Source organism: Gorilla gorilla, chromosome 5, assembly GCF_029281585.2.
Source record: "Gorilla gorilla gorilla isolate KB3781 chromosome 5, NHGRI_mGorGor1-v2.1_pri, whole genome shotgun sequence".
Taxonomy (NCBI): Eukaryota; Metazoa; Chordata; class Mammalia; order Primates; family Hominidae; genus Gorilla; species Gorilla gorilla.
Genome location: NC_073229.2, coordinates 185282191 through 185304366, shown reverse-complemented (window position 1 = coordinate 185304366; position 22176 = coordinate 185282191).

Below are 22176 nucleotides of genomic sequence, written 5' to 3'. Positions count from 1 at the left end.
TAGCTTTAAACCTAAATCCACATTTAAGATCAATTAAGACCATTCATTCTGTCCAGCATTAGTACAGATGGAATCCTGCTGTACACTAGTACAATAATGTCCATGTATTTTAAATCACGACTAGCTTCCTCGCTTTTCCTCAGAAAAATAACATAAACTACCATATTCTTTGCTCATTAGACCTATTTTCCAAAGCTACACCCACCTCTGCAACTCTCTTTTGAATGGCGATATGGTTTGGCTGTGTCCCCACCCAAATCTCACCTGGAATTGTAATAATCCCCATGTGTTAAGGGCAGAGCCAGGTGGAGATAATTCAATCATGGGGGCACTTTCCCCCATGTTGTTCTTGTGGTAACGAATAAGTCTCATGAGAGCTGATGGTTTGATAAATGAGAGTTCCCCTGCACAAGCTCTCTTGCCTGCTGCCATTTAATACGTGCCTTTGCTTTTCCTTTGCCTTCTGCCATGATTGTGAAGCTTCCCCAGTCATATGGAACTGTGAGTCTATTAAACCTCTTTCCTTTATAAATTACCCAGTCTTGGGTATGTCTTTACTAGCAGTGTGAGAACAGGCTAATACAAGTGACTTCTAAGCTTTCCCCATCTCCAGAGGTCTTGACTTCTTTTTTTTTTTTTTTTTTTTTGAGACGGAGTCTCGCTCTGTCGCCCAGGCTGGAGTGCAGTGGTGCAATCTCGGCTCACTGCAAGCTCCGCCTCCCGGGTTCACGCCATTCTCCTGCCTCAGCCTCCCGAGTAGCTGGGACTACAGGCGCCTGCCACTGCGCCCAGCTAATTTTTTGTATTTTTAGTAGAGATGGGGTTTCACCGCATTAGCCAGGATGGTCTCGATCTCCTGACCTCATGATCCACCTGCCTCGGCCTCCCAAAGTGCTGGGATTACAGGCGTGAGCCACCACGCCCAGCCTCTTTGAGACTTTTTTTATGGACTCCTTCAAAACAAGCTGTAACATATTTCTTCACAGTACTTGAGCTTTAAAAAAAAATTGGAGATGCTTTTTGCCCACATGGTTTTATGACTCAGTTTACCTTGACACGGTGAAGCTCAGGCAAAAGCACAGGTGAGCCCCCAGGGAGGCCCTCCGCAGACTCTTCCACTCTCACTTGATATTTCTCACACAATGTTCTTCTTGCAGACTGCAAATCACAACAAAATTCCAGGTGACAATGTATTCCCTAATTTCATAGATCTTTAAATATCTTGCTATTACTGAGCTGAGGGACGTAGGGAAAGAGGAGGTATTCTACTGACCAACACCCACTTATTGAGCAATAGATGGAACACCCACTTACCGCATCTTTGTCAGCGCTGTGAATGATACCAAAGAGGTAGAAGAAGATATTTTTATATCTTATGCCAGTTATGAAGGGTTTTGGTTTAATGTAAGAATAATCATACCACTTGTCTTAGTCTGTTTAGGCTGCTGTCACAAAATACCATAAATTGGTGGCTTATGAACAACAGAAATGTCATTCTCACAGTTCTGGAGGCTGGGAAGTTCAAGACCAAGGCACTGGCATATTTGGTTTCTGGTGTGGGCTGCTTCCCAGTTCATAAGTGCCTTCTTGCTGTGTCCTCACCTGGTAGAAGGGGTAAGGCAACTCCCTGAGCCTATTTTTTTTTGAGATAGAGTCTTGCTCTGTCACCCAGGCAGAAGTTCAGTGGCATGATCTCAGCTCACTGCAACCTCCACTTCCTGGGTTCAAGTGAGTCTCCTGCCTCAGCCTCCCAAGTAGCTAGGACTACAGGCGTGTGCTACCATGCCCAGCTAGTTTGTTTGTATTTTTAGTAGAGACAGGGTATCATCATTTTGGCCAGGCTGGTCTCGAACTCCTGACCTCAGGTGATCCACTCACCTAGGCCTCCCAAAGTTCTAGGATTACAGGTGTGAGCCACTGCGCCCAGTCTGGGCCTCTATTATAAGGGCACCAATGCCATTCACCCAATCACCTTCCAAAAGTTCCACCTCCTCATACCATCACCTAGTGATAAGGTTTTAACATATGAATTTGGGGGAAAACATAAACATTCAGCTCATCGCACCACTTATGAGTTTTTAAATGACTGGTATATGTAAAGAAACTAGGACTGTGTCTGGCACATATGGAAGCATTCAATAAATGGTAGCTATTGTGATTATTAGGATTAATACTTCTCTCCCTGCCAAGATAGTTATCAAATTTTCTTTAAAATTGTAGGTGAAGATATTACGCATTTGAACATCCAAAGCCTTTTATAAATAATAGAAAGTATATAAAAATAAACTAACATATAACATTCTATTTTATAAATACATTTTATTAATCATATTATAGATATTTGTTATATATTAATATATTTCTACCATGCATTATACATTTCATTATATATGTATAATGTTTATAATATATAATTATATAATGATTTTATAATGATATTTTATATTAATATAAAAATATAAATAATATAAATTCTACTTAGAATACTGAGATTAAAAACAGTTTAATGTTGACTAACTGAGATATAATGTGAGCCACAAATATAAGCCACACATGAAATTTTTTATTTTCTATAGCCATACTAAAAGTCAGAAGAAATAAGTGAAAGTAATTTTAATAATACATTTTATTTAATCCAAATAACCAAGATACCACAATTTTCCATGTGCAACCAATATAAAAGCTTATTAATGAGATATTTTATTTTTTCATAGTAGATCTTCAAGATTCAGGTTATTTTACTTTTACAGCACGTCATCATTCCTATGAGCCACGTTTCAAATGCTCAACAGCCAACTGTGGCCACCAGTTCCTGTACTGGGAGGTACAGCTCTAGTGAACTAATTATAACTGATAATCATGATGTAACCTGTTGTGTTTCTTTCTATTGCCATGGTTGCCCAGAAACCCAAAGCTAAATTTGGTGCTGTGTTACAGAATTTTCTCGTCCTGAGTTCTTCTAAAATTTTATTTCTCTTCCTTCTAAATGGATTTGAATATTGTTATATGTTGTTTTAGAGAAGTAACTTAATAATATCCATAATGATAATTGACTTTTGTTAATAATAATGGTACTAATTTACCCATCATTCACTATGTGCCAGGCTCAGTGCCATGTGATTTACATGTATCACACAGCAAGACAATGGCAGACTAGGGCCACGGTCTGATTCTAAAGTCCTCGTTCTCAACCACTTAACTCTTAGAAGACTTACAGCCATGATCATGAACACCACTCTGTGCCAGGAGCATCACATACACTCCATCGTTTAGTCCTTGTTGGAAACCTGTGAGGCAGTTAAATATTATCCCCATTTTATAGGATGGGATCGAGGCCAAGAGGTTAGCTTCCTTAGTTAAGATACGGCTAATAAATATCAGAGCCAACATGTAAAATCCAATACCTTCTCTATCCTCTCTGCTTCATTTATGTAGAATCAACCTCAAAGGACTGAGTTCCTTTCGGAGGTCAAAACACTGCAAAGTTATTCATTTAATAAGTACAGATTTTGAGTTCCTCTTATGAGCCAGCCACTGCCCCCAGTGCTGGGGATACACAGATGGAAAAGATGGAAAAAGATTCAGGAGCTCAAATGAAAGAGAAGAAAAAATGCCATAGATATTAATTGGGAATTCTTTACTGGATTTTGCATAGCAGGTGCTAAGCATATAATCACAAATAAACATATCTAGGTAAGACTAAATGAGTAAAATAAATCAGAAAAAAACAGTTTAAAGCACTTAGAACTCTGAGTGCACCTATGGGAAATGTCAACATACCCTGATTTCAGCCCTGCTCAGCCTAAGATTCCTGTATGCCCTCTCTAGTGTCTATGTGTGTTCCCAAGAGCTGTACAAAAGGCACAGTGCCGTGAGAGGAGACAGTGCCACGATGTCTGTCTCAGCACAAACTGAGACGCATTGCCATCAGTTAAAGTATTCTGGTGGCTTACAGAGTTCCTGGGATAAGAATATATAGGTGCTTCCTTTAACATCGTGCGGGACCTTATAGATGCATTTCCTCAAGTTTGACACATTCGTGCTGTTAGCAAACACACGAGCAAAAGATACTCTTATTTGGTGCTGTCATTTTAGCTTCCTTTCAAACATCTGGACTTGACACAGACTTTTTGACAGCAACATATTAGAATCATTGCCATGTAAAATCATGCTTCCGCTGATACAGCATCTTTTAGCCCAGAATCTGAATGTGGTCGTAGGAAGAGAGCTTCCTATGATCACAAGGAGAAACAGGAAGGAAAGTACAGAAATTTTTAGATTCACTAAAAATCATTGAACAGGAATCAGTGGGGTGTTTTTGGCATGCCAACTCCTTATTTTCCATTGCAAGATCAGATCTAATCCTATAATAGTTTTAAGCCTAACCTTTAAATGACAGCTCGGCTGGTCACGGTGGCTCATGACTGTAATCCTAACATTTGGGATGCTGAGGCAGGAGGATTGCTTGAGCCCAAGAGTTCAAGACCAGCCTGGGCAACATAGCAAGCTCTTGTCCCTAAAAATTATTAAAAAAATTTAAAAAAAAAGAGAAAGAAAGAAAAAGAAAGCTGGGCATGGTGGTCTGAAAATAATTTAAAAAAAAAAACTGGGTATGGTGGTCTGAAAATAATTAAAAAAAAAAAACTGGGCACGGTGGTCTGAAAATAATTTAAAAAAAAAACAACTGGGCATGGTGGTCTGCACCTGTAGTCTCAGCTACTGGGGAGGCCAAAATGAGAGAATCACTTGAGCCCAGCAGGTCGAGGCTGCAGTGAATCATGATCATGCCACTGCACTTTAGCCTGAGCCACAGAGCAAGATCCTGTCTCAATCAATCAATCAACCAGTCAACAACATCTCATTTTTCATGCTGTAGTGTCCTCAATTATCCTTCCAAAACTAATAGTTTTGAAGGTGTTCCTTCCCACGAAACTTTGATTTGAGTGAATCACAGTTTTCCTGGAGGATTCTGTGATTCCAGTATGTGTATTTAAGGCAGTTTTCTGTCCCGACTATTTTGGCTTTGAGGAACAGAAGCATCCTCGAACCAACTCAGGAAAAACAGGGCTTTTCATAAGGACGCAAGAGGAATGGAAGTGGAACCTGACAGAAGGCAGGTCAGGGGCTGATGCTCGGCCTCATGAAGGCTCGGCCCCTCCTTGCCATCCCTGCCTTCCCTTGTCTCTCCTGGTGAGCTTCCTCCACCTCATCACAGCCTTATGGTCTCACAGTGCATGGCCCAAACTCTCACTCCCGACAGACATCCTTTCAGCTGCTGCCCAGCATTTGCCAGCGCACTCTCCTAACAGAGGTTACGGTTTTGGCCCAGCTCGACTTCCAGCACGATATATCCCTGGCCAGCCTATGGATTTGTTTATCTCAGGCCAGATGCCTGTCCAGCTGGTTATGGCTTGGGGGGTTGGGGGAAGATGGAGATGATGGAGCACCACACCTGTCTGCCCAGCCAGTAGGGATCCTGAGTGGGTAGTTCCCTTAGAAGTGTTGTGTGGATGATGTTCAAAGGCTTGCTTTGCCCAGTGCAGACAGAAGTGAAATCACATGGTATGCTAATCGACTAAGAAACATCTAGGAATTAGGCATCACGTCTAAAGTAGAGAAGAATTTTTAAAAATGAAATGCAGATGGAAGGAAATTTACATGTAGGTACTTGATAGTAAGTACGGTGTAGGCATTTTACATGCATTATTTCACCTAAGCTTCCCAAATATGCTGCAAAATAAGTGCCATGACCCCATTTTCATTTATAGAATGGAGGCTTAGGGACATTACCTGTGTCACCATGTGACTCAAAGTCACAGACCCAATAAATGGTGGAGCCAATATTTGAACCCACGCATACTTAACCCCAAAGTTATTTCCACTATAAAACATACAAGATAGAGGGCTATTAATAGCATTCGAATCTACCTGCTAAAAATTATAAACTAGGAGTATTCCCCTATTCCCTTGCAGAACCCTGGTTATGAATGGGCCTTGCCCATAGTAACATGAAGGAGAAATAACTCAGAGGTGACTTGAAAGCACTATAAAATCATTAATAATAAATCACTGGACTATAACAATGTGAATACTTATTACTTGGAAAAGGACTAAGCCCTTAAAATAATTCATTTTAATCTACCACGAGAAGGATTCAGTACAAACAACAGTCAATCTAATAAGTGACTGAACCAGTCTGCTATTGTAACTCCTCTTTAAATGTCTTTCAAGCTGAGCCTAAGAAAATAATAGTATTGACTTAATTGCACTTTGATTCAAAAGTGCTCTCACAAGCTTACGTCATTATAATGCAAATATCAGTTTAATTAACCATATTAATAAGACGCTGTGTTAAGCACTGCAAGAAATAAAATATTTTAAAAACTCAGATCTACTAATCCTTAAAGATCTCTGAACAAAATGAATCTAAAATGTAGCAAAATGCCCAGCGTTGATCTTCTTATGCACACTATAACAAGAACGTATACTGTTTCTTGGGTAGAGATGGATGAAGAAATACTACTATTCATCTTTTTTTTTATCCCATTAAAAACTGGCATTGTCAGATTGAAGCATTGTTTTTGGCTAAATAGCTTTGCAAGATTAAAAAAGCAAAAGCAGATACAAAATGATCTTTAAAATAAATATCAAAGCTTAAGCATAAGAATATATAACACTTTAGAACTGGCATCATGCCATGAATCATCACATATAGCTATCATCGTGTAATTCTACGTTTGCTGTTCCAAATGTCTTTGGCTTTCAGCTTTGAAATGACCAGAGCCTCTGGAGATTTTACAGCTGTAGTAACTTCAAGCATAAGAGTTCTTAGTTAAAAGCAACAAAAGCGAATTCTGGCATGTTTAAGTAAAAAGGGAATTTATCTTTTAAAATACTGGCACCAAAAGACACATACAAGAATGTTCACAGCGCCACTGTTCATAGGAGTCACACCTGGACCCAAGCCAAACATTTATCAATGGTAGAATGGATAAATGAATTGCGGTATGTATATTCCTCTAATGGAAAACAGCACCTCAATCAGAATGAACCAGCTACAATAACGCGAACCAGAAGGAAACTTCTCACCACAAAATACCAAGTCAAAAAAGCCCAACACTGGAGAGTACATACTGTACTATTCCATTTCAAAACAGGCAAAACTAGATTATGAGACAGCCATTTTCTGAGAAGTCACAAGAGTGATTACCTTTTGGGATCAGTGTGCACTGATACGGGGTGTGAAGGGGGTTTCTAGGGTCTTGTTTCTCGCTATGAGTCCTAATAAGGATCTGTTTGCTTGGTGAAAATTAGGCTATGTTTGTACAATTCGTGCAGCCTTTCATATGCATATTAAAATAAACAATTTGATATAAAGAATACTGCATGGCTTCAGCCTGGCCAGGAGGGCCAGAAAACCAGGTTCGGAGCTCCATGGATAGGAACAAATGCCCACAGGCTGCTGCAGAATTGGTCCAGGGAGGACGCTGGTGCCCCGTTACAGGCCCATCCTGCTAGCCCACACTGCCACTAGCCACATCGCAGCACTGCCGCTGGGCAGGTGCCTCCCTCCTGTCTCCTTATTCTACACTTGGCACAGGTGTATCTGACAGTGGAGCAGAGGACACCGCCCTGGGCTGGGGGCTGGGATTTTCAACTTCTGTAGCAGGAAACCACAATGAGACTCAGACTGTAGGAAGGAATGTCTAGGCAGGCAATGGATGGCAAATATGTCCTAACACATCCACACGAGACTTTGTTCTAGGGTAGATGCACATTCAGATGACTCCTGGAAATTTCTAACCTGGCTTCAGATATGTGGAACAATTCGAAAGATGTTGTGGGGAACGTTTTGTCCCACATTAGGTCTAGAGACAGGTGGCTGGGCGTGAGTCAGAGGCAGCAGCTGTGGTGGTCTGGAAGCCGGTTGTTAAAAGGCACACTTGGTTGTAGAGAAAGTCATATTTGGCCCATTTGGATGGTTTGTTAGGACTATTTATTAATAGTTCCAGATTTCTAGAACCACTGTGAACTCACAGTGCAGAGAGTTCCTGTAACCTCCACACACAGTTTACCCGGTTAATAACATCTCGATTATGTGGTACATTTGTCACAATTAATGAGCCAACACTGGTACATTATTATTAACTAAAGTGCACAGGGGTCCTGTCACACATACCATATTATGTTTAATTATCATGTAGCCTTAGGTACCTCTTGACTCTTAACAGTTTGTCAGGGTTTCCTTGTTTTTTGATGACAGTTTTAAGGAGTAGTGGTCAAGCGTTTTGTAGAAAGGACATCAACTGGGGTTTTTCTGATGTTTTTCTCATGGTTAGACTAAGGTTATGGGTTTTTGGAAGGAAGACCACAGAGGTGAAGTGCCCTTCTCATCACATCCTACCAAGGGCACGTATCACTTTTGGCATTCACCTTGACCACCTGCCTGACAGTGTTTGTAGGTTTCTCACTGTAAAGTTACTCTTTTCTCTCTTTAGTACACTTTGGAAGGAAATTACTATACAATGAGCAGCCTGCATTTGCAGAGTGGAGAGTTACGTCTCACTTCCTTGAGGCAGGGAATATCTACCTAAATTATTCGGAATTCGTGAGCAGGTGAGCTTTAGGACTGTTTTTTATTATCGTCTACCATGTGGAGAGTATTGTATCCCAAATAACCAGTCAATCTGATACAATTTCTTTTTTTTATAAATACAGTTTTTTTTAAAAGCATTCCAGTTATGTAGTTGATAGTTATTTTTAAAATAATTGATGAATTTAGAACAGACCAGAGTAGGCTGTTTTTCTGTGGTATTTTGAATCTACCAGGCCTTGTAATCCTAAACTCCAAACATAGCTATACAATGGTGTATTTGATGTTAAGGGAGGGGAAACATGTATTTAGCAACTACTGAAGAGGGGTTTAAATTATATCAATATTTTACACATTTCAGACATGTTGATAGTTGGCTTTTATGAAAGTTTCTCAATTTGTAGAGTTTTAATTATGGCAACATGAACACAATCTTTACCAGAATGAATACTACTAGAGAGAAATGAATGCACATGACTATGTTTTTTTGATGGGGAAGGGGGAATAGGTTACTTTTTAAAGACTGATAAGTTTATAGTCTGTGTATCATCCCAGCTTCTTCTATTTGAAATCTGGGCTTATTGCTGTGCTACAAAAAAGTTTCTGTGCAGGGGTCACTGTCCATACAAAATACTTCACCATTTTTATATATTTTGAATTTATATGTAAAAGTTTACTAACATCTGTTTCTGAACAAATTTCAGTTTTTTGCACTTTCAACTGTTCATGTTCCTCTTCTTGAAGTATATGCAAATTGAGACACATCATACCATAAACATAGGGTATCTGGATTTTCTCTGCGATGTTCCTGAGTGATGAGAGCAGGCGTTTTTAAACCTGGGGAGTGCAGTTCTGCAGACCCCATCCTCAGAGCTGGGGCAGACCAAGGGAGAGAGTCTTAGGGCCTGAGGATAGAAAGGGCCAGAGGTGAGGACTGGAGAAGCAAAAGTACAGTTGAGAGAGCAATAAAGATTCCAACCTCTGAGTCAAGAGTAATAGGAACTAAAAGGAGGGTCAGGACAGTCAACAGAGCCAGGCTATAGTAAGCATCAAGCCACCAGCCAAGCCTCAAAGAATGAACGTGTGTTGGAACGTCCTTCCTCTTCTTTGGGGCATCCTACGAGCCCCCAACTTGATTGAGATGCCAGGGGAAACAGATGCCCTATCCTTGAGTTAAAATGGATTCTTTCAGTCCCAAACCTCTACACACTGCAGTTAACTCTACTGATAACAGCAGGCAGGCACCCCCAGGGCACCACAAAATAAGCGTGACTTTGTGGAGTGTAATTGGCACCCTAGATGTGAGAGAATTCTTAGGAAAGATTGAAAAGAAGGTTAATAAAGTCTTTTGGCTGTTTTCCAGTCCTGACTTGTAAAATCAACACAGCTGAATTTTCAAACAAGAGCTCCCATTCTTTCGCACACTACCATCTCTGAGGACTAACCTTTGATACTTCAGGCTTGGCTGGAAATTAGTTAATTGCTAGGCCTACTCACATTACTTGGAACAAAAAAGTGTTTTGGAAATAATGTTAGAAAATACCTTTAGGGTAGTGCATAGAACTACTGGGTTTTAAAGATGCATTTAGTGTGCGTTTAATGAATGGCAGTTTGACATGAGCTGAACTTCACTGGTTTCAAGGGAGGCATAATGATAGTCTTGCTCTTTTGAAAAATAGACTCCTAGCATTCAGTCATGATAATGAAGGAAGTTAGAAGATAATGAGTAGATGAATGTGTATTTGGAAACTATTAGGTTGGTTAAAGGGGAAATTTAAGCTTAAGCTTCAGTATACTTAGGTGTCCTAATAAAAGCTTGAATCTAGGCTAACTCTTAGAACAAACAGTGTCTCTGGGTCCCATCAAGAATTTAATATACATGTAATGACCAGCTGTCACACAGATTTTTAGCACGGCATTTATCATGGGTTGTAAGATGCAAGTATTTCTGCTTAGCATTTTAAATAGGTTTGGAACATACATAAGGCACAGATAATTGGGTAATACAGAAGCCAACTTTATACTGCCCTGTAAACACTCTCAAATGTCACCAGGGCAAATTTTCCTGGCAGAAACATCTGCGAAAAAGTCTGGCCCTTACAGACTCCTCTGGCCCCACCGTCACCATCTGCCTCTGTGGGAACAATGAAGCTCCCTGCTGGGGAGGGTGGCAAAGAAGGAAGGCTTTTTGTTCAAGGAATACAAGACTGATCAAGGCAAATTTTCCTATCTAAAAATAGTACAAGGAGTTGGAGAAGAGGTCTTAAAACGTCCCTTCTTCTTCCTCATTCTAAATCAGCAGAGACTTCAAGATTTTCACAATCACTGTCAGTTTGGCGACGTTGTTTTTCTAGGTTGTCTACTTTTTCACACTCCAGTGATTCATCAATACCCAATGGGAAAACACGTAGCAGCAGTGAGCACTGAGAAACTGAAGCACAGAAATGGTGTGTAACGGTATGACTTGAGCAGATTATAACAGAAAGCAGTTAGAGTAGCTGAACGAATTGCTTTTTGGTAATGGCTCTAGGATACGGGTTCTCGTGTCGGTTAGAATCACAGTCCCGGTCAATGGAAACTACTGGTGTACAATTCATTTGGCAAACTGAGAAGCTACTAGTCAGGCCTTGTGCTAGCTGGATAGGAAGGTGCAGTGGAAGGGGCTATCAAGGAGAAGAAGATAAAGGCTCTGCCTTCAAGAACATAAGACCAAAAGCTAATGAAATGGAAAAATAAGTAGAATACACATCTCTGTTTTAATCACAAGACATTTTGGGTATTAATAAATGACAAAGCATCCAGAAAGGGGTCGCCAGGACGGCAAGGAGATGAGAAACTGCATCATAGAAAGAACGAACAATCAAAAGAATAGGGGTTTGTATTCCTGAAAATCAGAATACTACCAAGGACTCAGGGTTTGTGTGTGCATGGCAATAGGTATATGTGGGGAAAGGCAATATCATTGCTATTCTGGAATATTTGAAAACACGTATGGAAAAGCCTTACTCTGTGTTCTTGGGGCCAACAAGACAGCAAATGGCAGGAAGCAGAAGAGTGATGCTCCCAAACCATTCCATTGGCTTCTCTGCCTTCCCCAGGCCCCTGCAATTAGGTAGCGCCATGTGACTAGCTCTGGCCCATGGGCTACAGGTAGAAATAAGGGGTTTCACTTCCAGACAAGGCGTAGAAGAGATGGGAGCTGTTGATGACTGCAGTATAGCCTGTGATATGCTGACTGATTCCCAAACAAAACCCCACACTATTAGAACTGTTCAAATAGGTCACTTACTGTTTATGTTGCCTTGCTCTGGAAGTGTTCAGTGAGAGGCTGAATTTGGAACACATCATAGAAATTCCTGGCCTACGTGAGTAAATTTGGTTACTTCTAGGGAAAAAAAGACAGTTTAAGGTGTTACCTTTAGCTATACATAGAAATAAATAACTTTTAAAACAGTTAAAAGAAATCTTGAGTTATAGTTTATAAACACGTAGATGTATATTACTTTCAGATGGCAAAGAATTTTCTAAAATTTAAAGAAAAGAAAAATATTGATAAATGTGACTACATAAGATGTTAAAACTTTATAGATTATATAATGCCATTATGAAATCAATGCAAATAAGTGGGGGCAATATTTACCCCAAATATGGCATAACATCAATACCCTTATGATGTAAATGGCTTTGCCAGATAACTAAGAAGAATACAAGACCCCAACAGATAAACTGATAAAAGATATAAACAAAAGCCATATCTTTGTAATTCATAATAAGCTCATGAAAAAAGGCAAACATCATTGATAAACTATCTCTACTCTACTATCAAAAAAATTGAAAAATGACTGATACACAGTGTTGGGGGAGCCACAGTAGACAAGCATTCCTTTTTCACAATGTGGGTAGCAGCAAAAATTAGTATAGTCTTTCTGGGGGAAAATTTCTAATATATTTTCATTTTTGACCATGTAACTCCAGGCCTAGGAGCTTATATGGAAAAATCAAATGATGCATACAATGATTTGAATATAAGCATTATTTTTGATACTAAAAATTAATACAAACACCCAACAATAAGAGGATAGCAAATAAGTAATAGCACTCCAATGGAATGAAAGACTACAGGGTCATTAAAAGCCATGTTTGGGAATTATATTTAATGACGTGGAAAATGCTTCACCAAGTGATGCCAAATTAAGAAATAAATACATATGCATATATATATATATAGTGTGTGTGTAAACACATAAGGTATGATTCTAATTAATAAAAAAACCCAAAAGTATTAAAAGACTGTTGTTTCTATTGTGTTTTAAAATTCTCTATGCACTTCTGATTTTTAAAATTTTCAATAAAAATATTGCTTTAATAATCAGAAATAAACATTTCAACACAATTGATGATAGCAGAGCCAACAGAGAGTGGTAAGAAGGCATCCCTCCTTCATTTTGGGTGGGTGTGTATATTCATACAAACTTTCTCAAAAGCAATTTGGTGGTATGTAGCAAGTGCTCTAAATGTTTGCACCGTTAACTCCCTTTGATTTCCATCACTTCTAGCTAGCTATCCAAAACAACTAACTTCCAGTGAGGGCTTGGAAGTGATTATCAATACTACATATATCAGTAAACATTTGGGAACCTAGATCCAGCGGAAGAGGAAAAATCAAATAAATTACTGCATATCATGATATAGGACACGAAGGCCAGTCACTAAAAATAATGTGCGCATAGTGCTTTCAATGACCTAGGGATATGCTATGCTTATAAAAGAAGGTTCCACATGCCCAAAATATATATGCATAACATGGTCTCAAATATATAAGAAAAAATGCATAAAAATGCCTCTGGAGGATGGGATTATGAGCAATTTTTCTGTTTCTATACGTTTCTATAAATAAAAATTTTTTAAAGTTATAGCCTAAAAATAAAAATCCAAGCTCCCCCTTGGATTTTTTATTCTTGAAAATATTTCTCTTTCCAATATAGAAAACAATTTATTTCTCTTGCCAATATAAAAAATAATATTAAAGTCTGAAGCTTTAATTTTTACCAGTAAAACCTGAGACTTTAATCTCGTGTTTTTGTTTTTGTTTTTTTATATTGGGAAGAGAAAGAATGGGTGGTTCGCTCACCAAAGCTACCTCCACATTGCTAGAAGGATGGTCACATCTCGGACCTCAGGTGCTTGACTTATCAGCACCATGTGACAGACAGAGGTCACCCCACCCCCTACCTTCTTCCCTGGCCTCCCGGACACCATCCCTCCCCAGCTCCCCTCCTGCCATGGGTCACGCCTTGTCAGCTTCCAGTGCCGGTTCCTTCCCTCCCCTAACCAGCAAATGCTAGAGTCCTACCGCATTGCAACCTCTGGCTGCTGCCTTGTTTACACCACTTTCAAGATGATTTCTTCTACTTTCATGGGTTTAAGCAACCCCTACACTCTAAACACTGATGAATCCCGATATCAGATGAGGCCCTGGGCTCCTACCAGCATCTTACCAGCATGCCTGTGAGGCATCTCCCCTTGTATATCTAATAAACTTCACATGCCCCAAGCTTAATTCCTGCTTTCGCCTACACCCCTTGAAGAAACAATCAGACACACAAAACGCCAAAAACCTGCTCCACCTGCAATCTCTCTTTTCGGTTCATGGCAACCTCATTCTTCCAGTTGCTCCAGCCAAAAACTTGGAGTTTGTCATTAAAATCTCTGTTTCTCTGAACGCCATGTCCAATCTTTCAGCAAAATCTTCCAGTTCTACCTGCAAGATATAGCAAGAGTTGAACCACTTCTCAACACCCCATGACCACAGGCCTGGTCTCAGCTGCTAACACCTCCCGGCTGCACCTGTTGCAAGCTGCTCTCCCTGGTTCCCTTTGGCTCCCTCCTGTCTGGGTGGCCTCAGCCAGATGATTCTGATAACAGGTAGGTCAGATTTTGTCACTCCCCTTCTGAAAACCCTTAGTGCTTTCTGTCTGATTTCACTTACAGTAAAAATCCAACCTTATGATGGCCTAGAGAGGCAGGCAAGCCCTGATCCTCTGCGTGCTCTCTGAGCGCCTCTCCCGACTCTCTCCCACCTACCCACCGGGCTCCAGCCTCTTTGGCCTCCCTGTTGTGCTTCAGGCATCCAGGTGTGGTCCTGCCTCAGGGCCCTTGCCCTTGCCACATCGGCACTGCAACACGCTTCAGTCTCCTCCCAAATGTCATCTTCTCAGCAAGGCTTTACTTGATTTCTCTCCGTCAAATGCCAATCCCCAGCACCTCTGCAGCCCGTCACTCTGTGGACCTGGCATGTTGCATATTTACTTGTATTTGCTTCTTGTCCCTTTCCCCTCCCCTAAAACGTATGTCCCATGAGAACAGAGACATTACTTTCTTCTCAGTGCCTAGAACAGCGCCTGGCAGAAAACAGGGAGTCAAATATTTGTTGCAGAAATGGGCACTCACTTGAAGTCCAGGATACCCTGTGGCCACAGGCAAGTCGTTTGGAGCCTGTTGCTGAGAGTATCTGTAGCTGCCTTATCTATGTCACAGGACTACTGTGGGACAATGATACAAGGAAAAGACTTGAAAACATCAAAAGCCCACAGATGCAAAATGCGAGCTGCACCAAGTCTACAGAAGGAAGCAGTTGCTTTATCCTGGGCCAGGGGAGAGGATCTGGTCCTTGACTCAGTGTTCCTCCCTAACTGCAGGATGGTGCATAGCTTTGATGTCCTCACTACGCAGTCTGTAAAAGAGCTCCTCAGGGTGTGGCGGGCAAAGAGCTCTGGGTAGGAAACAGGAGTTTTTTGTTTGGTTGCTTGTTTGTTTGCTCTCTAGATGTCTTAAGTTGTTGGGACTGCTGAGGACAGATCCAGAGAATGTCATAAAGCTTATTTAGGGAGTAGTCATCGAGGTGGGCCAGGCACTTCATGTACATTATCTCTAATCCTCACAACAATAGCAGCTATCATTACGCATATTTTACCGAGTCAAAACCTGAGAGTGGTCAAATGCTCTGACCAAGCCCTAATTCGGGGCTTTCTTGCTACTATCTCTTATGCCTACCCAGGTTTAGGAAATTCTTGGACCAGCACAAAGAAAAGGAAAGAAAGAATGTTCTCTCTAGTTACTTATTTTGAGATCAGTCCTTGCTTTGTCACCCAGGCTGGAGTGCAGTGGTGCAATCACGGCTCACTGCAACCTCCGCCTCCCAGGCTCAAGTGATCCTCCCACCTTGGCCTCCTGAGTAGCTGGGCCCACAGGCACACACCGTCATGCCTGGCTAATTTTGCCATGTTGCCTAGGCTTGTCTTGAACTCCTGAGCTCAGGCCCACCTCCCACCTCAGCCTCCCAAAGTGCTGGGATTAGAGGTGTGAGCCACCGTGCCTGGCTTACAAAACCTACTTTTCAAAATACACACATTAATGGACTTTACCCTTCTTGTAGTTTAAAACTACACAGAAAATTAAAATTTGCTTCTGTTTAGATTACACATGAAAAACACCCAATGAACTCATTCACTTGTTCATTTAATAAATGTTTGGATTTCTTTTCTGTACTAGCACCAGGCTAGGCACTGCAGACATAGCAGCCACCCAAATAGGAAACAATTCTGTCTTCATTTAGTTTACATTCTAGTGATGAGGACACTAAATATAAGTAAGCAAATACGTGATAGTGTATTAGAAGGAGGTAAGCCCCAAAAAGAGAGCAGGGAAAGAGGAGGAGGAGGGGGTGAGGGGGGACTGCAATTTTATACAGAGTGGTCACAGCAGGCCTCCTGGGAAGGTGAAAGTTGAGGGAAGTCTTGAAAGAGACGAGCGAAATGGCCACGTGGGTATGTAGGGAAGGAATTCCAGGTGGAGGGAGCAGCCAGTGCCTGTGTGTTTATTTTTATTTTAGTTTAAGTTCCGGGATACATGTGCAAAATGTACAGGTTTGTTACATAGGTAAACATGTGCCATGGTGGTTTGCTGTACCCATCAACCTGTCACGTAGGTATCAAGCCCTACATGCATTAGCTATTTCTCCTGGTGCTCTCCCTCCTCTCGACCCCCACTGACAGGCCCCAGTGTGTGTTGTTCCCCTCCCTGTATCCATGTGTTCTCACTGTTCAGCTCCCACTTATGAGTGAGAACATTCGGTGTTTGGTTTTCTGTTCCTGTGTTAGTGTGCTGAGGATGATGGTTTCCAGCTTCATCCATGTTCCTGCAAAGGACATGATCTCAATTCCTTTTTAGGGCTGCATAGTATTCTATGGTGTATATGTACCACATTTTCTTTATCCAGTCTATCATTGATGGGCATTTGAGTTGGTTCCATGTCTTTGCTATCGTGAAGAGTGCTGCAGTAAACATACGTGTGCATATATCTTTATAATACAATGATTTATAACCCTTTGGGTATATACCCAGTAACGGGATTGCTGGGTCAAAAAGGTGAGTGCAATTGTAGGAACTCTGGATTCCACTCTGAAGGAAATGGAGGGCTGTTGGAGTGTTCTGAATAGAGGAGTTAAGTTTTAAAATGTATTTATGTTTTAAAGGGATCACTAAGGATGCTGTACTAAAAGCAAGGGTGGAATTAAGGGGCTGGTGAGGAGACCCTAATGGTCATCAAAGTGAAGAAGTAGCCATGACTTGGGTCAGGGTCAGGGTCAGAGGAAGTAGTTATTCTGATGTAATAATGCATAGGATTAGCACACAGGCAAGTTAAGAGACTGCCCTATAAAATACACTTTTCACTTTAAAACAAAGAGCAAAACAAACTCCTTTAACCATCTCACCTAGAAGGATTTGATTCACAGAAATGTAATCTGTACACATTATTTCATAACACATTTTCCATGTAAGCAAGGTATACCCATAGTTTTCATAAGAAAGTTATTATCAAAAAAATGTAAAACAAGAGTTTCTCGTTTGTTTGAAACCTAGCAAGAATATTGCATACTTTCTTTTCTACTTACATTTTTGACACTGAAATGTTCCTAGGAAATCACAATAAAAGGAACTATGGAAAAAACATGTCAAAGGTTCCTGCCAGAGTTAAATACATGCACCCATGAGGAAAGGAACTACTGTCTGTGGAATGTCTTGAGAGCTCAAGGAATCTGCCTTCAAAGTTTCTTTGGACAAAGACGCCTCTGAGCTCACATTCTTTTCTCTGGGGGTATAAATGATGCTTTGCAAAAAGGGGAAGCCATTTAGAAGCAGAATCAATGCAAGGCTTTTTAGGGATGGACAGGCACTGGCAACAAAAGAGAGCTTGCAGCACACACTGAGCGGCTTTGGGGAGAACGCAGGCACTCACGGAGCACACGATGGATGCTGACGTCTTCTTTGGACCCACTTCTTACCTTGTTCAACTACTGGGGTCATGAGACAATGGGGAGCCACACAGAAAACAGCAAATGCCACTCTTGAATGGATTTATTTATTACTTTTTTTCCTGGACCTTCTTGCTCATTTCCCGTGCTGGAGTTTCACTCTTGTTGCTGGAGTGCAATGGCGCAATCTTGGCTCACTGCAACATCCAGAATCAAGCATTCTCCTGCTTCAGCCTCCTGAATAGCTGGGATTACAGGTGCCCGCCATTATGCCCGGCTAATTTTTTGTAATTTTAGCAGAGATGGGGTTTCACCATGTTGGCCAGGCTGGTCTGGAACTCCTGACCTCAGGTGATCCACCCGCCTCAGCCTCCCAAAGTGCTGGGATTACAGGCGTGAGCCACCGTGCCCGGCCTTGAATAGATTTATTTTTTATTTAGTGAGTCTGTATACATCCAAAACATTGGGAAACAGTTTAATGGCAATGATACTCAGAGTCTGGGCTTTCTGTTTTTCTAAGTTTTTGGTTTTCTGGGTTTTTTTGACTCCATAAAGTACCTAATGTTTTCTTAGTCTCCTTTGTGCTGCTATAACAGAATACCCGAGACTGGGTAATTTATAAAGAGCAGAAATTTCTTTCTTTTTGTTTTTTGAGACAGAGTCTCTTTATTAAATAACTCCAGCATGGCTGTCATAAAAATATTGCAAAAAACTAACTGAAAATATATGGCTGATTCTTAATTACGATCTGAAATGGAACACAGTCCTTTAATACATATTTATTAATGCCTACCGTGTGCCAGGCAGTCTGCTGACTCTGGGAATGAACAATGAAGAAAGCAAACACAATTCATGTTGTCAGTTAGCTTATAGTCTAGTGAGGAAGACAGACAATGAAGTAATTAAAATGAAGTGCTACAATGTTCTTGTGGGGACAGTATGGCGCATTACGGGAGCAAGACTAAGATGTAAATTGTGTGTGTGTGTGTGTGTGTGTGTGTGTGCTGGAAGGTGGAGGGAAAGCCTCTCCCATCATCTGCCCTCAAAATGGACCCTGTTCCCTGCTCCCGTCTCTCCAGCCGTCAGTTCTTCTGAGCTCGAGTGCTTTGAGTCGCTCTTGGCTTCTCTTGCTCCTTCACCCTTCATATCTCATCACTCAACAAGTTCTGCTGATCTGAAGGTTGTCATTTCTGGAGGCCATCTCCCCGTCCACTCCTAACACCATCTAGTTCATCATTCACCTTGACTACTAGAAGAGTCTCCCAGCTCTTCTCCAGGGTCCAGTCCTGCTCTCTTCAGTTCTGTCCTCTACACATTGATCTACCTAAAATGCACCTCTGACCACATGACTCCCCTGCTTTAAAACTTTTGATGGGCTTCCTATGGGCTAAAGATGAAGTCCAAGTTGATTAAAGTCCCAAAGCCTCCATGCACCAGCCCCGCCTACCTTTCCAACTCCCCCGCTTGCTCCTCCTTATCTCTCACTCCGTGTGCCAACAGGGCCAAACTACTGATAGGTCCTCAGGCGCATCACGCTCTTTAGTGCATTTGCTGTTGTGTCCCATGGGCCTGCTGTCCCCGCTGCCAGTACCACCCGCTTCCCACACGTATCTTCCCCCTGCTTGGTTGGCCGCGTGCTGGTGCTCATCCCCTTTGACTCAATTCAGGCGTCTTTGCTTAGGAAACCTTCCTTCCCTGCTCCACCCAGACCAATCTTCTCTGTGTTCTCAGAAAACCCTGTGCACACACTAACATTTGCATATTCTAAATTCTATTTTAATCATTTCTCTATGGCTCAGTTTCCCTCCTTAGCTTTTTTTTTTTTCCTTCTTAGTTTGTGACCTTCTGGAGGACAGGGATTACCTCCTTCACCTTTGCATGCCTCACCCCTGGCATGGTCCTGATACAGAATAGGAGGTCAGGAAACATTTGTTTAATGAAAGAATGGCTGTTGCAGATATTACATGTGGTTAATTCTCATCCCAAATCAGTGTGATATTAGTATACGAGCAAGTAAAATAATGGGGCTTTGGTTTCCCAAAAGGGGACTCCCAAAAAGGAATCATTGTTTTAAGCTTCCTGACAGTTGCTGATTTCAGCGAGGTAGGTAATAATACATACATTTGTCTATATTTAAAAAACACAATGGTTCCCAAGGTTTCATTACAAAGGAACTATAAAATCAATATATACTCTGTTGAATCATTTTAAGTGCTAAAATATAGCACAACACCAGGCCTGAGTCATCATTTAACTTGTTTCTAGAGGAGTTGGAGGTAAACAAACTGCTGGAGACTGGCACCAGGGCTGGTTCCGTGAATGACACACTGCCTGCTCATGTCATCATTCAAAATAGCAGATTACCAAAACAACACGCATTAACTTCAGATATCCCAGGCATTTGCTCCTTTCTCGTAAGTAGGTTTGCCTATCTTTAAAAGCAGTTATTTTTGCTAACACTCTAGGGAAATTTAAAGAGGTCTCTGGAAGGAGAGAAACCCCAGGAAGTGTTTGGCCAGCAAGCAGAGGCCAGCCAGATTTTAAATGATTGCCAAAGAAAGCAAACTACCTACACAAAATCTACAAAGTTGGTAAATGAAAATTGACTGCACTCCTCTAACCTTGAACTTCACTTTACAAATTTGAACTTCAAATTACAAGCTATACAATCACTATGAAGAAGTTCGTAAAGTCTTTTTTTTTTTTTTAAGAGGGGAAAGGAAAATAAGCATTTTATCATGAAAAGTACCATAGATACCACTTCTCTTAATATAGCACACATGCTTAGTTTTAGCACAGTGACTATTTGGAGGATTTTTACACTGTACTTCAGTCGTGTTTATTTATAATATGGGCGTGGGGTAAAATATCAAACCACAATACATTATATACATCCATGTGAACCTTTCCTCTCTGCCCAGAGCTATTTCTGCCTTCCTTCTTAAGCCTAAATTTAAAAAGTGATCTTGTCAAACTGTGATGAATTGTTACCTGAATGGCAAAGAACTTGCTAACTGGAGGTAGCTTCAGTCTTCTTTGAGTATTCTTTTATGTAACAAATTGAATATACTCTTTGTACTTCTGTACCCTCGAAGAAAGGGGAAGGTTTAGCAAAACAGTTGGATTATTCCCAAGAAAGCTTGAATGCATTTTTAAAAACATTTTTTAAGTGAAATATTGCTCTTAACCTAAAAAAAAGAAACAGTATAGTTTGGCACAGCACTCATCTAAAAATAGGTCTTTGGTGAATAAGCTTTCTGCCCATAACACTGTGTTGTGCACTTGTGTGCACATGCCCAGAGTTGCCTGCATGTTGTACCATGTAGTTGGAAAATAGTAACTTTAGCTAAAAAAAAAAAAAAAAAAAAAAAGATTTAGAAAGAGGCCTTTGGTGAAATTCCTTAACAAAAACTAAAACTTAAATGTTTGTTGAAATGCTTTCAAGAAATTGTACACCTAGGAAATTATGGTTTTGTTTCATAAATGTAAAACCTCAAAATATAAGAGATATAATCTAGAAAAATGAGTCTGGCCTTTTATATCTAAAGTAAAAAAATTTAAAAACGTTTTGCAAAACCGAAATATGTGACTTCTTTTAAAGACTGATTATCTTGTGCTATGCTGGCTCTAACTGGATTTCTAGATCTTCCCTGGCTGTTTTGTTTCTATCTACCTAGGGTTTTACTCTGTAGTGGGATGGTCCTTTTGCTTTGACGAAATTGGGGGGTGGAGAGGAAAGGAACTCAGGCAAATATATGTTGTAGTAGTGGTATGAGGTGTGTGAAGATATATTTTCAGTATAATTTTAGCTATAATGGACTTATATGTTAATTACTTTTCTAGATCATAAAATTATGAAAAGAAATCCTTTATGTAATTTTATTAGTATTTTTCTTTCAAAGGAAATATGAAAATAAACTAAGAGGCAAAAAAATGATTAACAGAGGGCTATGGATATGCCATTATAGGTTTAACAACAGTGTAAGTTGAAACTCTACTCATGTGCCTCACAAAAAAAACAGACTGTGATTATCTGTAAATGTGCCTTTCCACTTCAATTAGTCCCGTATCTGTGAGTCTACATTCTTCTTGAAATTAAGATACCATTGAATAATAATGTAACTGGCCATAAGACCTCATCAAAAGCAACTGTAAAAGTATCTTCTAGATTTCACTAATCATATTCCCTATCTAGCAAACATACAAATTTGTACTTCTTTGCTCCATAGCTACTAAACAATAGCTGTTGAAATCATTAAGGTACAAATT